The sequence below is a fragment of the Cebus imitator genome, unplaced genomic scaffold (assembly GCF_001604975.1).
Source record: "Cebus imitator isolate Cc_AM_T3 unplaced genomic scaffold, Cebus_imitator-1.0 Scaffold67, whole genome shotgun sequence".
In the NCBI taxonomy this organism is placed as follows: Eukaryota; Metazoa; Chordata; class Mammalia; order Primates; family Cebidae; genus Cebus; species Cebus imitator.
In genome coordinates, this window is record NW_016107382.1 from 2,513,086 (window position 1) to 2,523,015 (window position 9,930).

Here is a 9,930-nt window from a genome sequence, read left to right on the forward strand (position 1 = left end):
CATTGGCTGTCTTGTCCTTTCATCTTCCACAATGGAATGATGCCACAAGGAGGCCCTCTGCTAGATGCAGACTCCTTGATTTTGGACTGTCCAGCCTCCAGAACTGTAGAAAATAAATCTCTATTTTGTATAAACTATCCAGTCTCAGGTATTCTGCTACAGTAGCATAAAGCAGACTAAAATGTGTAATTTCTTATAATAAATGTGTTATATAAACTTATTTTTGGTGCACTATACATGATTGAAACTAACTTTTGTAGGTTAGATTAAAAATCTTAATATTATTCTTAGCATTGTTTCTATAGAAAAAAAAATTCATTCTTCCAGACTACTGAGTTTAAAATGAATTACTAATAACATAATCTTATTGCTTATATTTCCTTTTTAAAATAATTAACGTGTACTTTCTTTGACTCAGCAGTAATTCTACAATAACCTGGGGACTGCAGGTTCTGAAATGGATGACATCAGAATGGGTTTATGGTATTTACCAATGCAAGTATTTCTCTCTATTATATTGAAAAAAACTGAAAGAGAGAGGGAGAAAAGAACCAACGTAGAGCAATGACACACTCTCACCGAAATCTTAGGAACATCAATTTTCAAAACGTACTGGTAAATATGAGTTATAAACATAGCCTACATCTTCAGCATCTGGAAATAATCTTCAGTTGTTATATATCCCTTATACATGTCATGATTTAGAACTAAAATCTGAGTCTCAGAGAGAGTTCACTATGTCCAAAGTGCTGGGAGCTTGAATTTTCCCCCTAAAAGCAATCATGCGTGTGGTTTACAGAACTTCAAAGCCAAGAGAGTAGCACCATATAATAAGCTTTCTGTCAGTGCTCTCTTTATGTATGTAAGTCAGGTCAAGCATCCAAGATGTCCATTACTGCTAATGAGAAAGGAACACAAAATAAAACTTGCTACCACTTAAAGTTGTATTAGTGTGCATAGCCTGGTTAAGAAGTCGAGACATCAAAAGGATCTAGCTTGCCTTCTACACCAAAGGCTATTTTTGCTACTTGAAACTATAGGAAGGCATACTTTTTTTCTGTGAGTTATGATTTACAGATAGATTTTTCTGGAGAAAAAAATGAATATCTAGGCAAGTGTACAGTGGGGAAAATGAAGGAGAATACATAATTGTTAGAATAATTCCACAACATAGTTTTTAAAGATGAGGGTAACTTTTTCATTAAGGGATGATAATCTTTTAGAGAACAACAAGATTGGTGAATAAATACAATGAATATTCAGTAGTCAGTAACTTTACTGTTGGTTAATATCTGGGAAAGATGGAGCATAAAGAGTAAAATGTTTCAGGTCAAAGAAATACATTCTCCTCTACGTTAATTTATCTTAGTTTCAGAAATTATTCTACTGACATGAAATAGCCTTTCCAAAAAGGTAAAGTAATATGCTAATTATCTCTGTTAATTTTAGAGGTTTTAATTTAAAATATTGATACAATCCAAAGATTAAGTTATAAAATATTTAACAAATGTTATAGGATGAGATGTTGCAAAGGGCTCAGTAGTAGGGGATATCATATTTTCCCTGAAGGTATTAGCACATTTGTTGCAGAAAAAGGAAATGCATAAAAAAGGTGTTAAGGAACAGTAAAAGCACAAGGCCCAATGCATATTGAGTGACACGGACCCTAAAATTAAGAATTCAGCATAGACTGTGGAAAGTTCATGGAAATTATTGTAATTGTAATTTCTACAATTAAAAGTATATAGAATCTCTATTAAAATAGCTTTTTAAATCAATTAGCCTTCTAGTGCATAATGAATGAGTATATACAATCATTATTTGAGATCAGATAAGCATGATTTCAGCTCATTCACTCAGTGGTGTATTCTTCAGTTGAACATTCTGGTCACTGTGATAATTTTGACAGTTACAGAGCCTCAACTTGTTTTTATTCTTGATCAAAAATAGATAATATAAATGTAAAATAGACCTTGAATTAAAAGCAGAAAGCATAAAGAACACAATGTGAAAAACAAGTGAATCTTAATTGACATGTGAAACGCTGATGAGCAAGAATCATCACATACCTATTTTTGTTCATGTAGTCAATTTAAATGGATCCCATGACTTAATCTTGCTGGATTAGTGTGAAACTTAACATTACTCATTACTGGGTCTTCTGCTCATCTCCGCCACTGGCAGATATAGGTCTCAGGTTTTCAGAGAGCACAATTGAGAAGGCCTTTCTGGTCTGTCCTTCTTGCGGTTCATCTGAGGTGTTTATGTTCTGAGTCTTCTAATCAGTCAATTAATATCTACTAGTTTTGGTTCCACTAGTGTTTTGAGACCTTGGGGCCTGGACTCCAGCTTCCCCACTGCGTCTCAAAGCTTCCTGGGATGGTACCATGCATGTGTATGGTCTTACCCCATTCCACTTAAACCATAACTTCCTCCAGGTCTCAGGGCTACAGCGAGGAAGAAAAATGGTACTACCTTTAAACTAGTTTTACTTTCCTTTTCAAATATTTGTTGAGGCAATAGCAGAGGAAAGAGAACTTCACCATTTTATTTCAAATCAGCACATCTAAGAGAAACTGGTGGGGAGAAAGACATAAAGCAGGGATACTCAGCATATGGTAGCATTCCAAATTTTGGCTGGTGTTAATTTCTAACAATGCATATACTGGAAATCACATAAAGTTAAAGTTGTCCTTGAACGTCTCCTTAATTTCCAGTAGAGTATGGTACCCATTACGTGTATATTCAACCCTGTTCTAAAATGTTTATATGTAAGTAGTATAAAGATTGGTAACATAAAAGCATTTGTGAATGGGATTTTAAGTTATCACATAAACGGACATTTTATATGTATATAAAATGTTCTCTGCTGTTGCCTCAACAAATACTTGGAAAGTAAACATTGTTTAAAGGTAGTACCATTTTATATATGTGTATATGTATACACACACGCACACACATGTAGAGCCTCTTTGTTGCATATATGCATACATGTATACATATATGTCTGTCTGCCTATTTGCTTTCTATTTTGGTTGCCCTTTCTTTCACTTATCCTTTATAACCTGGAAAGTTTCATTTGTGTTGAATGAAATGTGACTATCAGCCACCTTACAACCTAAGCTCAAAAGGAAGACCAGCTCCTTTGGGAAGTTTAATTATTTAAAAGCATAAGCACTCTAGGCCTGTTTGGTGGCTCATGCCTGTAATCCCAGCATTTTGAGGGGCCAAGGCAGGCAGATCGTCTGAGGTCAGGAGTTTGAGACCAGCCTGGCCAACATAACAAAACTCTTGTCTCTACTAAAAAATATAAAAAATTAGCTGAGCATAGTGGTTAATGCCTGTAGTCCCAGCTACTTGGAAGGCTGAGGCAGGAGAATTGCTTGAACCCAGAGACAGAGGTTGCAGTGAGCGAAGATCAGGCTACTGCACTCCAACCTGGGTGACAAAGTGAGACTCCAACTCAAAAATAATGATACTAATAAATATGTAAATTATAAGCATTTCTTCTCCTGAATACTGATGAAGAACAAAAAAATCTGCTCACTCACAATGCCCAGGTCCTTTTCCATGAACAGTCAAGACCCAGGGTTAAGGTGAAATGCAATGTCTTCTTGGCCAATTCAGACAATTTTAATGGCTTTGGACAAACCCAACGAGGCTTATCTCATTCTGTGATCCATTTGGTAAATCCTATATTAAAATCCTTTCGTGTGTAATCTCAGTTTCAGCAAGTGTGACATCATGCTATAGCCAATATGGAGTGAAGGAATGTTTAAACAAATATTAATATCAGAGGGGCCTATTACAGAAACAGAGCAGAACAAGCTCTGATGAACTGTCTTGAATGCCAAGCTGAGAAATGTTTTGCCATGGCAGTAAGATGTTAACATTTCTATGAGATGACCACTAGGTGAAGAATAATTTGCTTGGTATTCTAATAGAGAAAAATAAAAATAAATTATAATGAAAGGTTATAATATATCAGAGACAATACCATGTCTCTGATAAGCTGTTTTTCAGAAACAGTATTTACGTATATAAGATGCCAGAAAATGAAATGTAGCCTATTTTGCAAGGCTGAAAGAAAAGTAAATGAAAATAGTATTTGGCACACACAGAAGATGTAGGGGAGTATTCTTCATAACCACGAGAGATTAGTTAAAGCTAGAGAGCATATTGGGCTTAGTCTTATTAAATGAGAGATAGAGCCTAGAACTGCAAAGGTAACAAGCTTTTTAGGTGTTATTGTTTGTTTGTTTTTTTCCTGAACCTTACATGTCTCAGACTACTGCAGAAACCAAGTGAGTGCATTGATTTTAACATGTTATTATTTTCTAAGTCATTTAGACTTCTTGAATTTCAATCTCCTATTCTGCAAAATAAGGAAAATTGTATCTGCAATAACTATATAATTTAGGGGAAGACTGAATGAGAAATCATATATAAAAAACACTTTTAAACTTAGAAGTGCCAAACAAATACCTGTTGCTGTGGTAGTTGAAACTTTTATTACCATTATACCTTGATTCCTTCCTCAAAATCTGTATTTCTTCTTCGGTGGTATGTAATGCATACACTGTGGAAGCCAGGTCCAATAGCCACTAATCTTTAAAAGGCTTAGAAGAATTTGTGTTCCAGTCAATGAAAAGTATTAAATCTGGAAGGGATTTTAGTGTATCTTTTCAGCACATCTAATTCAATGTTTTACAGATGAAAATGTTGAGATCTAGAGATTTGAAATTATTTTGCTGAGTTTTTTTCATATTAGAAAATCAAAGACGATTATTTTAATTTTTTTAATAAAGTTATTCATATATTAGATGTGCATCCATGTGTATATTGGTTCTAAAATTCATTTGCTCTTTCTTTCCCACTTGGCAGACATGCAAAAAAAAAAAAAACACCGTTAGTAGAGGGCTTGGGTCAAAGTTCCAGCTGGGTGTGGGAAGCAGCAAGAGGGTGAAAGTGTTCTGCCATCTGGGTTGAGTTTTTGGAGAGCTTAATCCTAAAGTCCTAGACAGCTGACATTTTTTTTTTTTTTGAGATAACCCAGATCTTTTTTTTACAGATATCCTAGGATTCAGCAAAAATAGCTCAATATAAATATTCAAAAAATCTGCCACACGTTGATAGAGAATTTTGGCAAATAAGTAATCACAGATGGTACATATCACTGAATCTAAATAAAATCAACCATAGACTCAAAGGAAAGACCTATGATCTAAGAAATTAGAATAATATAGCTGCTCATTTTACATAAAAGCAAACTATGGCCATGAAATATTATTTTGCCTCCCAGAAGTTAGAGATTATGGAAGAATATCACCTAGATCTTCTCATGCATAATGCAGATCAGTTTTCACTTTACAGGATGCCAATTTTAAAACAACAAGCCTTCCCTGCAAAGTAAACTCTCATAGCCAATGTCAGCTTTGCAAAGAGAGTAGTTAACAGGCCGCTGAATATTCACCCTTCTAATATGTTATCAAACTGACAAAACATTGGAAGGTACTGAGAACAATCTGATATATTAGTGTTCTGAGGCATAATGTTTAATCTTCATTATGTTTATCTCTCCATCTTAACTCTAATCCTTAAAAAACTAGTCAAATTCCTCCAGTTCCTATGTCCTCAGGGTTATGTAATTTTAAGTGTCTGTTTTAGGTATAACATACATTTTTAATATAAAAATAGAAAGAAAGCTTGTATTTTAACATTTTCCTTATTTCAGTCTAACACGATTATTTTATCAAGTGACTTAAAATTTGTTGGTGAAAATAGCTTTTACAGAGTTACTTTATGTTGCTTTCCATGAAATCTTTTTATATCACAATGCACTACAAAAACCTCCTCTTAGTATGGTCACAAATAAAATATACAGTGGATTATTACACAGTCAAAAAAGGAACAAAACATGAAGGCATTGCATATGGGAAATCAGCCAACAAATAAAACGTCAGCTCTGCCAGTGGCCAACACATGGATAAAGAGAAGTGTTGTTCACTAGGAGGAAAAGCAGTTTTGAATGATGACAATTGTGTACAAATGCAATAATGCAAGAGCCTTTTTCCCAATAAGAAATAGATGTGATTTGTTATGCTCTTAAGCTTTAAAGCTATTTTTGGCATACTGGAGAAAAATAAATATATTTCAAAAATGAGGTTGATCATCCATCAAATGTATTTTCTGATATAAAAATGCACAGAAGAGCTTTATTTGCAGTGGAGGAAAAACATTATAACTAGGATTTTACTTCATGCCTAAGGAAAAGTCTTCATTGCCAAATCAGGAATGAATGATGTTTGTTTTGTTGTTCATTACATTTTAAAAGTGAAATTAAATGATACTTGTAATGATAAATTCTTCATAGGAAAGACTATAAGAGAGTAGAGCTTTTTTATGTGTTATAAGAAAAATCACATACATTGTCAAGGTAAAAATAGGTTAATGTATTAATAGCTATTAAGTTGTCATACCACATCTTTTTTTTTCCTTTTTGTTCTTTTCTCATCCTCTTGTGCATATATAATTATGCATGTTCATTTTAGATATTCATATGATATAAAATTAATACATTATTTTCAAAAGTCTATATGCAGCCAGTAAAGCCCAATTAACAGGATCATTTGTGAGATCCGTTGTCTGTCTACCAAAGATCATTTTCTATTTTCTTCCTCTACAATTACTAAAATTAGTAAATACAAATATTATAAAATTTTAAAAACATATGAAGTTGTATATAAAGTAGGAGCATACCTAAATTGCAGAAATGCCAGAATACAGGCATAGAAGATTTAATTCGCTAGCAACATTATTTTAGGAAACTAAATTACTCAAGAAAAATAAGATAAAAATTAACATTTAAAGACTTTCATATGAAATTTTCACTACTGAAACCAATGAGAGCAAAAAGCTTGCTTTGATTTGCATCTGACTCCAATAGCTTAAACATTATTTATTAAACCACACTTAATGTATTATTCCATTAGGTCTCTGACATGAAGGAGTTTGCACTGAGTTAGGGAATTGAGATTTACTACTAAATAATATACAGGAATAAAATAATAAAAGTATTGCAATGAGTACATGAACAACTGCTAAATACCGATTGGTGAGTTCAAGGGAGAAGCTATTCTCCTTGGACTTTTACTTCCTGAGGAGTCTTTCTGGAGGTGGAACTTAGGCACTTTAACTGTAAGGCTGAAAGAAAGGAAAATACAAAGGGAACAAATTGGGCAAAGGGTGGAATATGAAGGTGCACTGAGGGCAGTCATTTGATTACAGTAATTACAAAGCAATGAGGCACATATAGTTGAAAAGATCATTTGGGCAGGAATGAGATTGATTAGTAGAGTGCCTGATCAGTCCTTGATGAATTTAACTGATCTGATGATTTTACCCTAAACTTGCATTTTGCATTCAAGTAAAACATGTAGCTAGAGATCTCCTAGAATTTTTGTTGTTGTTTCTCCTCCTGACTGGCGCTGTACTGTGCCATGGCTACCGGATATGTGGTGGTTCTCAGATATTGCAACTATGTTTCCTCATACTAGATGGCATTAGTGTTCTTGCTTTTGTTTTTCATAGTTCAAGAGGTAATCCCAGTGTCATCTGCATTATTCAGACAGATTATATATATGTCTTAAAAGGTACATATATATATATATACACACACACACATATATATACACACACATATATAGAGATCACCTTTTAAATAAATATATATAATATACATAGACATATATATATATATATATATAGATAGATCACCTTTTAAATATGTTAGCCTTTTCTAACAGAAGAGAGTACAATTATGCTTTCCTGACTCTTAATAAATATAAGAATTATTTCTACCTAAAATTAATAAGTGTTCTTAGAGATAAGCCACCAATACCACAGGTGAGAGATATATATATATAAATATAATATATGTATGTGTGTGTGTGTGTGTGTGTGTGTGTGTGTATGTATATATATATAGTACTAGGTGACCAGCACAGCCTTGTCCTTGTGATTTGTCGTGCATTTTCCCCTTCAATGCTTGGTGTCCATTGCCCTGAAGCCCCAGCTCCCTGAACACAAAGCCTATCTTTAAAGTGAACACAAATGACATGTTAATGGTTTGTAAAAACACAAAGTAGGGGGTTAATGACCATAGTTGAAATTAAGGACTTCATTTCCATCAGCTCAGCAGGGTTTGAAACATCCAAAGAAAGCTCAGGAATGAGGCCTTGCTAATGCACCTGCTTCCAGGCATGAGGGCAGCTTAACATTAACTTTCAGTCAATGATCCATAGCTCTCTTGAGGAAACTTACTGTTCTTCAATTCACTGGGACGTGCTGCTCCCTACCCACTTACGATGGCTTCCTATTACTCGGATACCAGCTGGGAGCCTGATACCCAGTTAGGTTTTCATTTATGAGATGCTTGGATAATAATGGATGCCACAGTCAAGTAAAGATTTTTATTCATATCTGTGAGGTGATTATAGCCTGCTTCAGAAAGAGATGACTAGTGATTTGGACAGGGAGATGGTACCTCTGTATTTGCTTCCTCCCCTACCTCTCTAGATATATTTTCTTTCTAATGAACTCTTAACTATGCCACCCTACTCTTGAAACTATTCAATGGCTTACTGTTGCTTTTAGAATGGAGACTAATTTTCTTAATATGGGCTATCTCCTGCCTGCCTTGACCCCAGCTGACAGCTCTAGTATCCACTCATATTGAAATTTACTTTACTCTCTGTTCTTCTCTCAGAGTGTCTCTCTTTCAGAAAATCCAGGGTCCCTTTCTGGGCCCTGCCACAGGATTTTACATTTGTTGCTACAGTTTTCCAAAATGTTCTTGCCCCTTCTTCATGTAACTTACCCTTACCCTCGGGAAAGCTCTTCTCTGATCTCTCTAGTTAGGTCAAATAAAATGCTTCCTTGAGATAACAATAATAACATCATAAAACTCAGTTGTATTTATTAATATAATTTTTTAGTGTCTATTCTTCCTCTAGATGGTAAGTTCTGTGGAATCAGAGAAAGTCAGTATTGTTCACCTTGGATATCTGCTTACCTGGCACATTGACAAGCAAATAGAGGACACATTAAATATTTATGGAATATAAGGATATTTAGAAGAAATAAAATTACAGCAATGAAAAGCACCACATATGTGTGTATGTACATAAACACACACATGCACGCATATATAGTACTTTTACAATTAGAGGATTATAGAACACATCAAATAATGTTAGAACATGAAAATGAGACACTAGACTATAAAGATAGTAGGTCTTTTCGGAAAAAGATTGAACAGCCAAAAGAATGAGAATTGAATCAAAAGAAAAACACAGCAATTAAAGCTGGGATCACAGTAAAACATTATTTTAAATTTCTTACATTTTATATATATATATATAACCTACAATTTATGCAAATCTGATACATTCTTATAGGTTATTAAATTGCATGGTTAGAGCTAAATCTGTGGCATGGAATTATCGTGACACAGACTAAATGCATTGCATGCTTAAAGATCACCTTTTAAATAATATGTTAGCCTTCTCTGACAGAAGAGAGTAAAATTATGCTTTCCTGACTGTTGATAAATAGAAGAGTTATTTCTACCTATAATTAATAAGTGTTCTTAGAGGTAGATAAGCCACCAATACCACAGGTGATGCTAATTCAAGGTTAAAATAAAAATCCTGGTCTTTTTTTCCCCCCAGTGTAAGACCCGTGACAGCCGTATGCTAGCATACAGCAGGTATGTGCTGCATCTCAAATATCCCTAGTTTCACTTTCTTCCTTCTGATCAAGGACAGATTTAATTTGTAGGCCCTGCCCTTGTCACCATTAAGCTGACATGAATAAGAGGACCCATTTCAAAATGATTTTAAGTTTTCAAAAAATGAAAGCATATAGAAT